This window comes from Phyllostomus discolor, chromosome 11 (assembly GCF_004126475.2).
Source record: "Phyllostomus discolor isolate MPI-MPIP mPhyDis1 chromosome 11, mPhyDis1.pri.v3, whole genome shotgun sequence".
NCBI classification, from domain to species: domain Eukaryota; kingdom Metazoa; phylum Chordata; class Mammalia; order Chiroptera; family Phyllostomidae; genus Phyllostomus; species Phyllostomus discolor.
In genome coordinates, this window is record NC_040913.2 from 94516445 (window position 1) to 94533381 (window position 16937).

Here is a 16937-nt window from a genome sequence, read left to right on the forward strand (position 1 = left end):
TTACGGGTGCTTTTGTTGCCTCCTTTACTGTGCTGTTTATTGGGTTTGCTGTGCTGATGTGCCCACATGAACATGGGAGAGCACAGAAAACCCTTTTAAAAGGAGTGAAAGGACAATCACGCCCAGACACCAAATACTCTCACAACCGCTGGAAATTTGGTTTCCTGTCAAAGATACGCCCACGATCCTCGTTCCCCAGGCAACAGCAACCACGGCAAACTGCACGTGGGTGGTGTGTGTGTCCTTTTCACGGAGCGGTGTTTGCAGCTGAAATGCAGGTGGGCCCTGCCGGGGTAGCGCGGAGGGGCTCGGGTGTTTGCCTGCTGCTGGGGAGGGTTTAAAAGGGTGCGGCGAGTTTGGAAAACAGTTTATTCGTACGTTAGAATACGCTAACCTGTGGTTTTATACCCAGGGAGTGGAAACACAGGGCTCCCCGGTGCATGTTTCTGGCAGCATTCCCCACACCGGCCCCAGCCGGAGAGCATGCCGTGTGGCCTGTGAGTGGATACATCAGAGAGGGCATTCTCTCGCAGACGCTGGCCCGGGGACGGCGAGACCACCGGAGCATGCGGCAGAACGGTGAGCCTCAAGAACATCACGCCGGGAGGTAAAGGCAGATGCAGAAGCCCCCGGATGGTTCACCCCGTGAACACGGAGGGTCCGTCTGGCCACGGGTGGGGGGGGGGGGCTTCTCACACCGTGCTGTGGTGACACTCCACAGTGTGCACACACTCACGGACCCTCCTTAAACCGTACATGAGGGCAGCCTCACAGAAGAGAAATCACACTTTATTCAGGGGGGCTTTTGTGAAACCATTGGAGTGAACCCTTTTCTTTTCTTTCCTAGGCCCTGCACTGGCCGGACCTTGCGTGGCCAGAGCTGAGGGTGGCCGGCGTCACCACGTTAAAGGGTGCGGATGACGAAGACCCCCAGCCCTCCCGGGGGGGGGGGGGTAGGAGACATTCAGCACCTCAGACACCTCCCTCCGAAGCCGCGGCTGCGTGCCTGCGTGGGGGCAGGAAAGGCCGCAGGAAGCAGAGCCTGGGAGAGTGAAGCCCCTGGGACTGAGGGCACAGGCCCCAGGGAGCGCCTGCCGGGACCACATCCTGGGGCAGCCGCGGTGTAGACATAGGCAGCCAGGGGCGGCGGGGGGGCTTTCCGAGGGTGCCTCAGCCCCAGATGTGGCCGCACACTTCGCCCCGAGAAGCTCAGGGTCACCTCGGCGGGTCCAAGGTGGTGGTGGGGTGGGCAGGAGCGACACTCACCTCCTCCGGGGACTGGACCAGAAGATTTTTCTGCTGAAATATAGAAAAACCACCCCGAGTAACCAACCAAACACCCGCTGGGGAGGGATCCCCCAGCCAAGGACTCGGGGAGGGGGTGCAGGGGGGTGCGAGAGGGCTGGCTGGGCTCCCACGGGTGGTGGCCACAGTGCTGGGAGGATATTTCAGCAGCCGGAGTGGGGGGGCTCCCCTGGGGAAGTGTGGGGTCTAAACCCCACGCCGGGCTCCCCAGCCCGGAACACCAGGGCCAGGGCAGGAGCCCAGCTAACACGCAGCTGTGAAGGTGGCTGGGGGTTTCGTCTGCCAGGCAGAGATGGCCGGAGATGCAGACACCCTCCTAAGGCCCCCACACAGGTCTGCTTGCAGCCCCGTGGCCCGGACCTGGGACCCGGGCAGAGAGGACAGAGCGGACTAGACAGACACACAGGAGGGGAGTCTGGGGCCAGCGCCTCTGGGGAGAGAAGTGAAGGGTCAGACACCAGGACCCCTGTGCTGAGTCAGGCCCCACATGCAGGAGCCCCCCCCCCAGGCCGAGCAGCTGGCATCGGCCTGAGGGGAAGCAACAGCCCGCCCTTGGGAGCTGCTCTGGCCGCCCCGTGTAGCTGAGTGGGGCGGCCGAGGGGCACCGCGGGAGGGTCAGGGTCACAGCGCAGACCCAGCGGAAGGCTTACCGGTGGTGGAGGCAGGTCCCCCGGAGCTGTGAGGCGTTCACCGACCCTCCCCAGAGCCTGGTTGAGTCTGCACACACCCAGGCCCAGCAGAGGGAGCCACGGAGTGTGGGTCACTGTGGGTCCGGTCCGAAGAGGTGGCCCAGGGCCGGTCCCAGGCAGCGTCCGACAGAGGTCTGCCCCGGGGTCTCTGCAGATCCACCTGAGACAGAAACACACACGGAGGGGAAGACAAATGAACAGGCCCCCAATGAAAGGCCCCGAATGAAAGAATGAGAGGATCCCCCAGAGGAAGGGCTACATGAAACAGCAGCAAGCAGTGTATCAAGGTAGAGAGACTGGTGGTTGTAAGTAAGGATACTCAACAATGTAAAAAAAGACCCAGAAACCATAAAGAAGGGCCAGGATAAGCAGCATCTGAGGTAAGTGACACGCTGGAGGGAATGAACAGTAGGTTAGTCGGAACGGAGGGTCCACTCTGTGACTGGGAAGATGAGGTACAACACACTCCCTGGCAGAGCAGCAAACAGAAAAGGTAATCTCTTAAAAAATGAGGAGAGTATAAGGAAACTCTCAGGGCAACATGCAGTGTGACAACGTCTGAATCGTGGCAATGCCAGAAGGAGAAGAAAGTGAGCAAAGGGCTGAGGACCTTTGTGAGGGAATAATGGCTGAAAACGTCCCTAATCTGGTGGCGGAAAAGACACACGAGTCCAGGAAGAGCAGAGAGGCCCACACCGAGACACATCGTGATTGAAATGGCAACGCTTAAAGACAAGGAGAGAATCTTAAAAGCTGCCAGCAAAAAGCTGTTACTTACCCGCGAGGCAGCTCCCATGAGGCGGTCGTCTGATGCTCAGCAGAAACATTGCGGGCTGGAAGGAGCGGGCAAGAAATAGTCAAGATGGTGAAAAGCACAGACCTGCCTCCAAGGCTACTTTCCCCAGCAAATCTATCGTTTAAATTGGTGGAGAAATAAAGAGCATCTTCCCAGACAAGGAAAAGCTAAAGGAGTTTGTAAAAACCACCCCAGTACTGCAACAGATGTTAAAGGGCTTGCTTTAAGAAGAGGAAAAAGAAAAAAAACACAGAAGGAAACAGTTAAAAAATAAAGTGGTCCTAAATACATCTCTATCAATGATCACTTTAAATGTAATGGCTTAAACGCTCTAATTAAAAGACATAGGGTCGCTGAGTGGCTAAGAAAACAAGACCCGCACGTGTGCTGCCCCCGAGAGACCCCCTCAGACTGAAAGGTGCACAGGGAGAGAGAGTGAGAGTGGGGAGAGGAGAGAGAGAGTGAGGAAAGAGAGAGAGTGAGGAGAGAGAGAGAGTGGGGAGAGAGAGAGAGTGGGGAGAGAGAGAGAGTGGGGAGAGAGAGAGAGCGGGGAGAGAGAGAGAGTGGGGAGAGAGAGAGAGTGAGGAGAGAGAGGAAGTGAGGGGGTGGACAAAGCATCTCACGCAAACGGGAGGGGAGTGAAGCTGGGGTACCAGTGCTTCTATCTGACAGAACAGGCTTTAGGATCAGGCTACAGCGCGAGACAACAAAGGACACTGACTGCATGATGATACAGGGAGCCATCCAACAGGAGGACGCACCCCTTGTAAACACTGACACACCCGACACAGGGCACCCGAGTATGTGAAGCAAATCTGGGTGGACACAAAGGGAGAGACGGACGGCAATACAGTCACAGCCGGGGATTTCGACACCCCATTGACGTCGATGGATGAACCTCCCAGACATAACATCGACAAGGAGACAGTGGCCTTAAGCAGCACATTTCATTGCTATCGAAAGAGCATTTTACTAACAAAGCAGCAGAACATACATTCTTTCCAAGTGCACATGGGACATTTTCTAGGATAAACCACATGTTAGGACACAGAACAAGTCTCAATAAATTTGAGAAGATGAAATCATATCAAGCATCTTCTCTGACCACAATGCTATGAAACCAGAAATCAATCACAAGAGAAAACCCTGAAAACCATGTAAAGACGTGGAAGCTAAATAACATGTTATTAAATACTGAATGGGTCAACAACGAGATCAAAGAAGAGATCAAAAGATACCTTGAAACAAATGAAAATGAACCCACAACAAACCAACATCCGGGGGACAGGGGAAGCAACCCTAAGAGGGGAACTCATAACACTACAGGCCTAGCTGGAGAAACAAGAAAAAGCTCAAACAAACAATCTAACTTTGCCCTTAAAGGAACTTGAAAGCTCAAACAATCTAACTTTGCCCTTAAAGGAACTTGAAAAAGAACAACAAAGCCCAACATGAGCAGAAGGAAGAAAATAATAAAGACCAAGCAGAAATAAATGAAACAGAGTCTAAAAAAGTAGAAGCAAAATATCAATGAATCCAAGTGCGGGTTCTTTGAAAAGATGCACACGGTCACCGAGAAAACAAGAGAGAAGACCCGACAGGTCACTACGGGGCGAGGCAGGGCGCTGGGGCCCTCCTGCACCTCGCCAGTCTCCCCCAAGGTCAGACGGGGACCTCCCCCAGCCCTGGCCTTCCCGCTCCCTGGCCATCTTCCCCCTGCTAGGAGTAACCCTGCACCCTGCTGGAACCTCCTGGCCCTTCCAGAACCAGTTCAAACAGCGTCTTTCCTGGGATCCGTCCTCCACAGATCCCGCCGAGGCTGCTGTACCCACTCACTCACTCACACAGTCTGCACACACTCACACAGTCTGCACACACTCACACAGTCTGCACACACTCACACAGTCTGCCACGGAGCGCAGTCTCTCTCCTCCAGCCCCTGAGGCTCTCTGTGCTCCTGCCAAGGACTCCGGAACTCAGGGGGTGGGGTGGGGGGCCTCACCTCTAGATTCAGAGCTGGGTCTCCACCTGGGCAGGTAGCGAGTGCTCGATACATTTTACCGAAACATTTAAAAAGTAGCGTAGGGGCTCCTGGCCCTGGTTGTTAAACACACCCCCACATTTCCGCCCCAGATGGAGTAACACATATAAAGAAAGCACACGGTCAATCAAACCTATGACGGTCCGCTCTGGCTGGCATAGCTCAGTGGATTGAGTGTGGGCTGGGAACCAAAGTGTCCCAGGTTCGATTCCCAGCCAGGGTACATGCCTGGGTTGCAGGCCATAACCCCCAGCAACCACACACTGATGTTTCTCTCTCTCTCTCTTTCTCCCTCCCTTCCCTCTCTAAAATTAAATAAGTAAAATCTAAAAAAAAAAAAAAAAACTATGACGGTCCATACTTTTCATTTTATACTCGTCGTATCTTAGTTTCTATTAAGTTTTGTATTTTGTATTCCTACTTGGATATATATTTAAAACAATGTTTAAGTCAGTTACACTTTGTCTCAGCGTGATTATGTTGAACTGTAACGAACATCACGTTTAATGAGTTAGAGTCGGCTGGAAACGCCAGCACAGGGAGCCCCCACGGGGCCCGGGGCCAGGCCCACCCCCGAGGGACACGGACAAGAGGAAATAAAGCTGCACTCACCCCGGGCGGAGGCTGAGAGAGAGTGGGGTGCTGTTTACTGCTGTGACCTCGGACGGGCCGGCCCCTGGGTGGTCAGTGACATCCTCTCGGCTGTCGGGGGACAGCACAGCCCTTTGTCCTGTGACTCTGCTACAGGACATGGGTCAGAAACACAGAGTGCCCTCCTCCGTGTGACCGTGGAGAACACGCGTCTGTGTCTGTGGACCTGCCGCCACCCACACGGGGAACCCCCTCGGGTCTGGAGTGAGGGGTGACTGTCCATTGGTGACGGCGCCCTCAGGTCGTGTCGGGGACTACGGAGGCAGCTTACCCGTGTTACCCGATGACCGAGCACCCTCAGTGCACACATCAACCCCTTCTCTGCTTGTTTTCCTGCAAATCCACAAGCTACTTAGCTAATTAAAAATAAAAGGAAACTTCCAGACCTGGAATAGAAAGGACTCCCCCCCTAGCTGGGCGGTTTAAATGACATTGCCTTCAAGTGACATATTTTGCTATTCAACTGGAGAATTTCCATTATTCATCGGTTGACCTTTTTATTTCATTGTGCGCTAATTAGCTGCATAATTTAATTATGCATACAGCTCTAATTGATGGCATTCAGGATGTCCAAATGGCTCTATCAATCAGCAGGAACAAATTGTGATTATCACACGGTTTTGTTATGATTTACTCCAAATAAACAAGCATATCTCACACAGTGTGTGGCTTTATTCCTAAAGACAATCGAGATCTCGGAGTTATCCCATGAATTTTCATGAAGATTCAGACCGGTGCTGGTCACTCGGGCTTGTTAACCCAGCGATTAAACAGGTGTCTGCACACACACTGCCTTCACATCTGTCTTCCCGATGCTCTCACTGTGTTTCACCAAACCTTTGAAAACTTAGAGGACTCTGTCGTGTTTCTTTGATCAACATCCACAAAGGGAAGTAAATTCGAGTTTTAGGGAATGGAGGAACTCTTTGTACCCATAAGGGTATCATTGCATTCCTTGTTGCTTCATTTTTAATTTGGGTTTTTATTTTTAGTGAAATTATACTTGCCCAGAATTTAAAGAGCCAACACGTTTGCAAGGTACAGCAGCTGCTACAAGCAACCACATTCAATTCTTGTAATATTTTTATATTTACCTGTAAGTATAAATTTTTTTAATCCCTAATTATTGATTTTCATTCTGTGACATTTATTTTTATTATTGAAGATGGTTGGTACCTCCCTCTCTCCTTTCCTCTCCCCTACCTTATCCTACCCTCCCCACAATGTATTATCTTTCTTCTTCTTCTTCTTCTTCTTCTGTTTCCTTTCATTTTTAAAAAGATTTTATTTATTTACTTTTAGAGAGAGGGGAAGGGAGGGAAAAAGAGAGGGAGAGAAACATCAATGTGTGGTTGACCCCCATTGGGGACCTGGCCCACAACCCAAGCATGTGCCCTGCCTGGGAATCGAACCGGCTACCCTTTGGTTCACAGGCAGATGCTCAGTCCACTGAGCCACACCAGCCAGAGCTCCGTCTCCTTCCTGTAACTTCACTTCGACCAACACTGACTGTGTCCTTGTGACAACACAACAACAATTCACCACCAAGCCATGCACGTCACCAGGCCACCTTCCATTTTCTGACCGTCTCCCCTGCACCCCGGAAAGACGTAGCGCCCTGTGTACCCTGCTCTGTGATGGGTGATTTCCTCTCACCCTGGCATCCCGGCAGCTTCCTTTTGGACGATAAACATCACCCGGAGACTTCGAACCTGGTCCCGTGTGGGCTGCTGCCCCTCTCGGCCAGCTGCACTGCACGGGCAGCCCCCGGGTCTCCGGGCCGTGGCTGAGGGCCACCTCCCCCGGTTCTCTGATTGGTTCCCGGGCTCTCCCAGCCCCGTCCTCTTCCCTCGGGGCTCACTCGCTCGATGGGAATGTGCACCCCTGCCCCATGCACCCCCAGCACGAGCATTCGGGGTCCCACCGTGAGAGCTCGCTGTCCCAGACTGTCCCTGCCGCGTCACCAGACTCACCCACGGCGGCTCTGTGGCCGACTCTCGTCAGGAATGAATCTTCCTTCATGCTGTGAAGGCATCCTTCCCATTTCTGCGGGCTCTCACCGACGTCCCTGAGAACCTAGCGCTGTGTGTCGACTCAAGACTCAGACCATCGAGGAGATACAACACTCACAAACACACACACACACACCAGCCAAGAGACCCTCACGGCACTGAAGGGCAAACCGGCAGCAGTGAGAGGAAAATGGACAATCTTACAGGAGCAGTTCCAAAAGTCGGTGCCCTGAGTTCAACGCTCAGCCGCAGGAGGAGGCAGAAGGCCAGCAAAGAAACGGGAAGACAGCACTGGAGAACAAGCCTGCCTAAGGCCACGTTGGGGACACTGCCCAGGGACACACGGGCGCATGGACACACAGACACACGCCTCTCCAATGCACATGGAGTGCCCGCCAGGGGGGATGCCTGGTCAGGACACAGAACAGTCCCAGTAAACCCAGAAAGACTGAGACCCAAGCATCTTCTCTAACCTCAGCGGAATCAACGAGAAGCCAATAATATATACTGCGTTTAGTTGTTCGTTTTGTTTGTCTCTTGTAGCAAATTTTCAAATTAGTATCAATTTTTCATGCTATCGGGACAGCCCCCCCGCCCCTCTGGATCAACACTTGCATGGCACAGTTCAACGTCCCTCATCGCACATTCAATCTGTTTGCATCTGTGAATCTGAAACGCTTGTTACTTTAGTTGAGCCAAACTGACGCCAGTTGCCAGGAAGCAAAACCTCAACGAGCTGAGAGAATGCTCCGGAGCACGGCAGTTCTGCTCCAGAACACACGGCAAGCAGAAGCGGAGGCACGAGGGGTTCCGTGGAGCCCACTGGTGGTGGGTCAGGGAGGCGGGAGGAAGCATAGCGGGAGACCTCTGGGATTGGATGGGAGGTAAAATGACAGACACATCTTTCCAGCGGTGGGTGCAGGGTAGTGACAGCCCACAGTGACCACAGTAGCAGTAACAATGAGGGGAGTGGTGGTCCCCGCCCCCCACCAGTGCTTTGAGGGGTCTGGAAAAAGGAAATCTGGCATCCTAGAGGTGTGGTATCGTAGGTGCAAAACCACAACAGATAGACTCCCTGAAGGTCAAGGGTGACCTTTGTTAGGGAAAGACACCAGCCTAGGACACGACTACCGGCCACGACCTGCTTTCAGTCAGAGAGTTTTTAGTTTCAGACCCTCCTGCGTGATTACTTTCAGTCCCTGTGTCCACAAGGCCGCCACACAGGCCCCGCTGAGCCGGTCAGTTTGGTGTGTGGCTGCTTTTCGCCCACACCAGGTGCCCAGTGATGGGTCCGACACCAGCCTCGAGGCGGCTGTGAAGGTGCTGTGTGGGCGTGTCAATGTAGGGTCACCTTGTCAAAGTTCGTAAACACTCCAACACTCCTTAGACCTGTGGCATCATGTTTTACATCAGTTTTAAACGTTTCTCGGCCCTCACCTTCTCGCTCTACCTGCCTCTCTTCTTTTTGGTCTTTTTAAGTAGATCGACTCTGCTCTGAGTTTGTAGATCACATGATTTGGTTTCCGAATACCTGGCTGGTCTTTTTCTATAGCACGTTTTGCTTTAAAAATTCTTACTTTGAAAAATAAGCATTTTTAGAACAATTTTATATTTACAAAAAAGGAACTGACGGTGCCCATTTTTCTAACCCTGACACCCAGTGTCACCCCTGCTGGACCCCCAGGTTAGGGTGCCATTGTTACAACGAAAGAGCCATCGCCGATAAACCACTTGTCGCAAGCTTACGACTTACTCGGGTTTCCTGCGTTTCAGTTCCCGTCCGTTTTCGGCAGCGGGGTCCCACCCAGGAGGGGACGTCCCGCTGCACTGCCTAGACGGCCACTCGGGTTCCCCTCCTCGTCGGCGAGCTCCGCTCAGCCCGACGCTGCGGGAACCTGACCCCAGCTCACGACACCCCTGGGGCTGTGAGCTTGGGGTGCGACGGTGGCAGAGGGAAAGGGCCGTTTTCACCGTGTCCTGCACCACACCGTCGCCGCGCACGCAGCACCCGGGGCCCTGCTGCCCGCCGCCCCTCTGGGCAGAACTGCAGAGGCGACGCTTTGCTGCCGAAGGAAAAAGGGGTCTCTACCCCGGGGGAAGCCACTTCGGCCCGTGCAGTCTAGCTCGAACCGCCTCGGCCCACCAATTAAGGCCAACCTCTGACACCTGAGTGCCCCTAGCGGTTCCCGGCGAGCCGTCAGCTCTCCTGCTCCTGCAGGGCCAGTGCGCGCACGCTGAAACAGCACAGTCGACAAAACCACGCAATTTTGGAAGCGGGGCAGGCTCCTGCCTCCGAGCCTGTTCCCTCTAGGACCCCCAAAGAACAACCCTGCCACCCCTCGGCCAGGCCGGCCCGACCCCAGGCTGCACCCGGAGCTGCTTCCCACCAAAATACCTTCCACCGGAAGACGCCGCTGCAGCTCGACCGTCCGGGCGTCCTCGAGGAGGAAGAGCCGAGGAGCCAGGGAGGTCCCGGGGGCCAGAGAGAGCCCACCCGGAGCCCGTGGCCCGCGAGCCCGCGAGCCCGCCCCGTCCCTGTTCCCATGGGCTCTGCGGGCCTCGGCTTCTCAGCCAACCCCGTCCCAGGCCGTCGCAGCGGCAAACTCCGCCCACCGCCGCTCCCTGCTGCCCCCCGGTGGTCTGAGCTAGTATCGTACATCCCTCCGTACCAACCCAACTCCCGGCCTCGGAGAGGTTGTTGACCTTGACCACCTGCCGAGGCTGTGTTTCTGGGTCTCTCCACCGCGTGAGCGTTTCCCCAGCCTTCCCCACGCTGCTCTCCGTGGAAGGGAGTCCCGGTGCACCGCACACACCGCCGCGGGGTGGTAGGCTGCCCTCCTCCTGGTGCGGCTGCCCCCTAGGTTACGGGAGATGCTCCCGTTGGCGCGTGCACACGCGCCTAGACGCAGGGAGGCTCACACTCTGTGCTCTCGCCCAGCGCTGCCTCATTCTGTCGCTGGAGTCGCTCCGGGCTGGGCCAGGGGAGGCTCTCTCGCTTGCCTCTCGCACACACTCCCACCACGTCTTTTCTGCTGGTTCATTTCCATTCGGGGCCACTTCCCTGGGCTGTGGCACTACTCGTGGCTCCAGACCCCGCCACCCCCTGGCCCTGTCACCGACTCGGCCACGTGGCCAAGGGTCTGGCTCCCTTTACTGGAAAATGGTGGTGGAGACCCAGACTGGGCCCTAGTGTTTAGCTGCGACAGGGCATCTGTTCTTGTAAGCTGCCTCAGGAGGAAAAGTATAGGTGCTGACTCGTGCACAGGCACACGCCCATGAATACTCACCTACGTCTGTAACCACGCACATCCACCGTGACCCCAGCACGGGGCCATAGCGACCTCTCCAGCTCCAGCTCCTGACCACGCACGGGGGTCACCCCGGACTGTTCGCCTGGCTTGCCGGAAAAAGCCTTCTCCGACAGTGAGAAACCTTCAGCCATCTGCTGTCCACTTGCTTAACTGCTCCATTCCAGGACGCCTGGGGAGCACCGGCCGAACTGTTAACCTGTGCGATCTTTGTTGACGGTGTTATCAACTCAGGTGCAGCTGTTCCTCCCGCCCTTGATCTGTCAGGTCTCGCTCGCTGCACGACCGCCAGGGTCAGCACCTTCCCCCTCCTTCCCCCTCCTTCCGCAGCGAGGTTGGCTCTTGTACTCGAAACAGTTCATTCTGGTGTTAAAGCCTGCGTTCCTTCCAGGGACTCCTTGGCCTTCTGGATGACCTTCAAAGATTTTACTTATTTATTTTCAGAGAGGAAGGGAGGGAGGGAGGGAGGGAGAGAGGAAGAGAGGGAGAGAAACATCAGTGTGTGGTTGCCTCTCATGCACCCCCTACTGGGGACCTGGCCTGCGGCACACCGGGCCTGTGCCCTGACTGGGAATGGAACCAGCGACCCCTTGCCTCCAAGGCCAGTGCTCAACCCACTGAGCCACACCAGCCAGGGCAGCCTTCTGGATAATTTTAAGTTACATGCATTAAGCTTCGCTCTTTGGGCTGGGTTTTGAGACCCACGTAATATCCTTATCCACCTTTACGGAATCATGCAGAATAACTCCCAGCCCTTAAAACCCCGTCTTTCAATTATTTGTTTTCTGACCTGCTTCCCAAGCCCCAGGCCACCACGGACGATCTCATTATCGCCACAGTTTTCCGTTCCCAGAAAGCCATGTAGTCGGAATCATACAGAATGTACACCTTCAGGCCGGGTTGTTTTACTCAGCAACAAGCACAGAAGGTCTCTCCATGTCCCCTGATGGCCTGGCAGGTCCTTTCTGATTATCGCTGGGAATACGCTCATGTGCAAATGTGCTGCAGACTGTTCGCCGTTCACACACAGTAGGACATCTCCTGGCTGTCAGTGTGGCGAGGGTGAGTGAAGCCGATGTGAATACGAGTGTGCAACTGTGTGTGTGAGCAGAAGTTCGGGGCATGCCGGGGCCCGTGGCTATGCACAGTGAGAGTGGTTATATTTGTAAAGCTGAACATCTGTCTTCCTACGTGGCCGTACAACTTGGCGTTCCCGCCAGCGGTGAACGAGAGTTTGCTCCATACCGTTGCCAGGATGGTGGTATCTCCCACGCGTCACATTGTAGCCCTTTTTAGTAAGTGGGTAGTGATAGCTCCTGGTTCGTTCCATTTGCAGTTCCTTCATTAAAAAAACTTCCACCATCCTTTTACGTGCTTAGTTGTCACTTAGACGTCTATTTTGATGAGGTGTCTTTCCGGGCTTCTGCCCACTTTTTAATGGATTGTTTTCTTACGGGTGAGTCTCAAAACTTCTTTGTCTATTGGGATAGAAGTCTTCTGTCCGATAAGCAGTTTGCAAATATTTCCTCCCAGGACATGGCTTCTCTTTGGATTCCTCCAACCACGCCTTTCACAGAGCTGAAGTTCTTACGTTTAATAAATTTTACTTGTCACTCATTGAGCACTTGATCAATGCTCGTGCCCTCACTCCGGTGGTTGGCCAGGTGGTGGTGGCTCCCTGCAGGTGAGCCAGGCGGGGCAGGACGTTCCCAGATAAACACCCTACTTGCTTCGTGGTGCAGCTCCAGGCGGGATCTGATTCACAAAACACATCACTCACACAAATCCAGCACTAATATTGTCGTAGAGCAACCAAACACTGCCCTTGAGAAACACACAGCTAAAGAAACCTAAATTAGAAATGTTCAGAGAGCAAGGTCACGTTTATTCCCCCACATTACAAGCCTCTCACTCTGGTGACCTTTGCTGTGATTTAACAGTATTGCTGCTTTGACTTTGAACTCTGTGTGCACAGAGCCACAAAGACAGGCATCCAAGTTGTTTCACCCACTGGAAAGTCCTTACTAATATATGCACTTATTTTGTTAGGAATGAAGAATTTAAACTCTTAAAATACACAAAATTTTAGTTTTGGATTCTAAAAAATATGTAGATTTTTTTCTATATAGAATATATAGAAATCAACCATCAGGTGAAGAGTATTTGCAAGGGCGCTGGGGACATGCAGAAAAAAGGAATCTTGAATGAACCGGTGGTTTAGTTTTAATTAGCAAGATGAACTTTCATTTATCACAGACCCAGAGCAAAGGGACGGTTTGCTACAGCACAGACCTGCCGCGGCTCACCTCCGAGGCGGGACACTCTTCAGGCAGGTCAGGCGCAGGCTGAGAGGCATCTGACGGACGTCACCCCACTTACTGACGCCCTGCCGAGCTGAAGCCGGCTGGGCGCCCTGGGGCGGCTCCTGCGTGGCCTCGGCATTATGGAGCTATACAAAGGGGAAGCGGGGGAGGCCCCGCGCACCCCGCAGGGTGCCCTAAAACCCAGTGTGCCTGCTGGGTTATAGCTTCGATGTCGGTTTGCTTTGTTTTTGCGCGTTTGCTTCTGATTGAACTTGCGTCCTCAGGTGCCCGGTGATGGCCCGGCTAAGGCGTCCCTCCGGGGACCGGAGCCTCTCCACCTCCCCATCTGGTCTGAGGCGGAGCTTCAGCTGTTCGCGGACTCCACCGTCACCTCTGCCTCCCTCGCTCACGGACCGTCTGGGCCCGGGGGCAGAGCTGTGCGGGTCCGCAGGGCTGCGGCCGCTCATCCCCCAAAACTCCCAAACACGGTCTTGCCGACCTGTCCGCGCTGAGATGATACATTCGTTCAGGACAGGCACTTTCAGGGGCTGCCACGGTGCCTGCTTCTGGAAGGAATCGTCCGGGTTTGAAAGCGGCTCCCTCGGAGGCGAGGCGCAGTCCCGGGCCCAGCAGGGGCCTCGGGGAAGAAGGGCGGTTGCTCTCCTCTGATTCCGGTTCTGCTTCAGCGCGGGAGCTGGTTCTGCCAGCAAACGCCGGCTTTGCCGACCCTCCCGCGGGCCAGCCCGCACATCCGGCCACATCCCAAGTTCAGCCTCCGGTCTAGTCTCAGGCCCCGCTGGCCTCGCGCACCAGTGGGCGTCCCGGCTGCACCGTCTTCCCCGCGTTCAAACGCCGCCGTCTGCGCCGCAGGTGGTGGCGGCGCCTTCTCCGTCTCAGTCGGCAGTTGTCACTGCAAGCCTCGGAAGGAGAGGGTCTGTAGTGCGTCCTCCTGCATCCGAGACCTGGTGCCAGGTCTTTCCCGTGCTCACGCGTCTTCCCGGTGCTCCGGGGTTCCTCCTGGAATCGCTCCTTCCGTGTCCGGAGAGCCCGCACTAGTCTTGCTCGGTGGGCATGTCTCAGTGAGCAACAGTTGCTGTCCTGCGGTCCGGCAGCGCGCTGCGCTCCCCGAGGACACTGTTGCAAGGCGCAGAGTTGCAGGTGGAGCTTCCCGCGGCAGGCGCCCCCTGCCGGTGGCCCCAGCCCGCAGCGGTCTCGGCGGAGTGGAGCCGCCCTTCCGTGAGGCTCGCATCCCACGGCCCTGGTCCTAAACACGATGAACAAAAACCGCGCCTTCGCGTAATGATCTTGAAGATGCAACGAAGAAGATCCGGCCACACACAATGCCGAAGAGGGGCACAGAGGCCACCCCCCCCCCAAAACTTCATCTGTGATATGCCTACTCGTTAAAAAAATAAAGTTAATAGCTGTAAACACTATGAAAAACTTACGGAGACAAACGCTTCCCGTTCCATGCTTATCACACTGTATCGCCACGATGTTTTGATGTGTTTTCGCACACTTTTGCTAAACTTCAGGAATATAAACATTCTGAGAAGAAAATGACCCAGACTCCAACGGTTATTTTTCTTTTGAATTTTATTATAAGTGAAATTGTAAAGCTTAAATTAGTTTAAAGTACATATTACTATTTCTATGTGACAAGTAAAATTATAATCTTCCCTTTAAAAATATATGTGTGGGGGTGTGTCTGCTGATCAGAGCTTTCCATGTACTCCAAGAAGCTGAAATTCCTATTTCTGTATTGCATCATAATTTTCTTTACAGGGTGAGAAAATAAGTCCACAGCAATGATTATAATTATAGTGGATTATGTTTTATAATATCTACGTCCTTATGGAGATAACTTCAAAAGGATAAACATCAAAGAAAATGATAGCTTAAAATTTCACAATAGAATGCCATAGAAACATTAACCAATGCAAATGAATAGTTTTGGAAATGTCCAATTAGGCAAATACCTAAAATATAAACTAGTTAATCGTCCAGAACATGCTTAATTGTCCATTTCAGTTTAAGACCAATTAGCTATGGATAATTTAACAATAGTTGTAACCATATGTAAAATTCCAAACTAGATATTAGAAGATATACTGTCATTCCATTTGTCTATGATTTTTTTCTGAATTTAATACTGGTATAAAAGAAATAATACAGCTCAATTTTCCAAGTACATCTTTATGAGAACTGATTGAGCTTGTTGGGGTGACTTTGGTTAATAAAACTGTACAGATTTCAGGCGCACAAGCCTGCAACACACCGCCTGTAACCCTGCACTGTGTGCTCGCCGCCCAAGCCCAGTTTCCTCCCAGCATCACTTAGCTGCCCGGGCACCCCCCCCAGCCCCACCCCCTTCACTCTGGTAAAAGTACCGTGTGGCTATCCATGACTACATGTTTTTTTCTTTGCTCAGCCCCTCACCCTTCCCACCCGGCCCTCCAACCCCCTCCCGCCTGGCAGCTGCCCGCCAGCTCTCTCCAGCCAGGCCTCTGTTGCTGTTTGGTTTGTTGGATCGGTTTGTTCACTAGATCGCACGTATAAGGGGAATCATGGGGCATTTGTCTCTCTCTGACGGGCGCATTTCACTCAGCCCAGCGACGTTTGCTCATTTCAATCCACAGTTTGTCTATTTGTCAGGCACGCGAGATCCAATGAAAATGGAAATCCTCTTACAGCACAGGCCACCCTTCCCTGGCCTCTGTCAGCGAGATGGGTAGACGTTTGATGCCTTCCCTGTGAATGTTGAATGCTCTCACCTCCCTGCCGTCTGGCTCCTCTGCAGAGAGAGAAGTAATTTACGCATGCAAATCTCTGCTCGTCATCCCGCATTCACCGTTCACGAGGGGGCGGGGGAGGAGTGGTGGCGAGCACGTTTAACTTCTCCTCGGCTGTGACTGGCCCTGGGGCCCTTTTCGGGTGGTGGGTTTCCGGAGTGTTAGCATAGAATAAAGCAGAGTCCATATTAATGAGCATCGCCGAATTTCGAAAAATTATGGAACAAAAAAAGTCATGTCTAAAAGGAAAACGGGATGCCGTCTAGCCCAGGAGGAATCAAACATTGTGGTAGCGGAACAGTTAAATAAAGTTAAATCTTCCAAACGTGATAGGAGAGACTGGTACCTGCCGCACACACACACACACACACACACACACACACAGAGGCATGCGCGAGTGTGTGCGAAGGAGTGTGACGTACAGACGTTCTTCTGGGTGTGGAAGGCACAGCGCATCATTAGTAGGGGAGATATCAGTCTTCAGTAAGGACTTTGTTGGTGATCTGCGGCAAAATAAAGCTCCCTGAGCTTTGCTGCACGTAACTGATGGCCAGGTTCCACACACACAGCTGTTGCGTGACCTCCACCACCCCTCTGAGCGTCCCGCCCTGCCCCATCTCAGGGAGGAAATGCCCACGAGAGCCTGCCTGTGGTTCTCACGGTCCACCCCCCCAGGACCTTTCCCCACCCCCAACCCTGCCCCCGCCCCCCACTGCTCAGAGCTGGGACTGACCATCTGTGAAACGAGGCCAACCAGAGCGCATCTCTTGCCGTCTGTAAAGGAGTCGGAGGGAGAATCAGGGACAAGAGCCTCCTGGGCCCACAAGTCCCGGGGCTGGGCGGTCAGTGCCTCCCGCCCGGGGAAGCTGGAGAACGGGAACCCGGCACTCGGAAGGAGGGGCGGAGACGAGGGCATGAAGACGGAGGCCCGTGGGGTCAGGTCCACTCTGAGGAACAGTGTATCCTTCCCTCTCTGTGGTTCTGCGTTCCTTTTTTTTTTTAAGCTTATTTGAGTTGGGCTCTGTCACCCGCACCCAGAA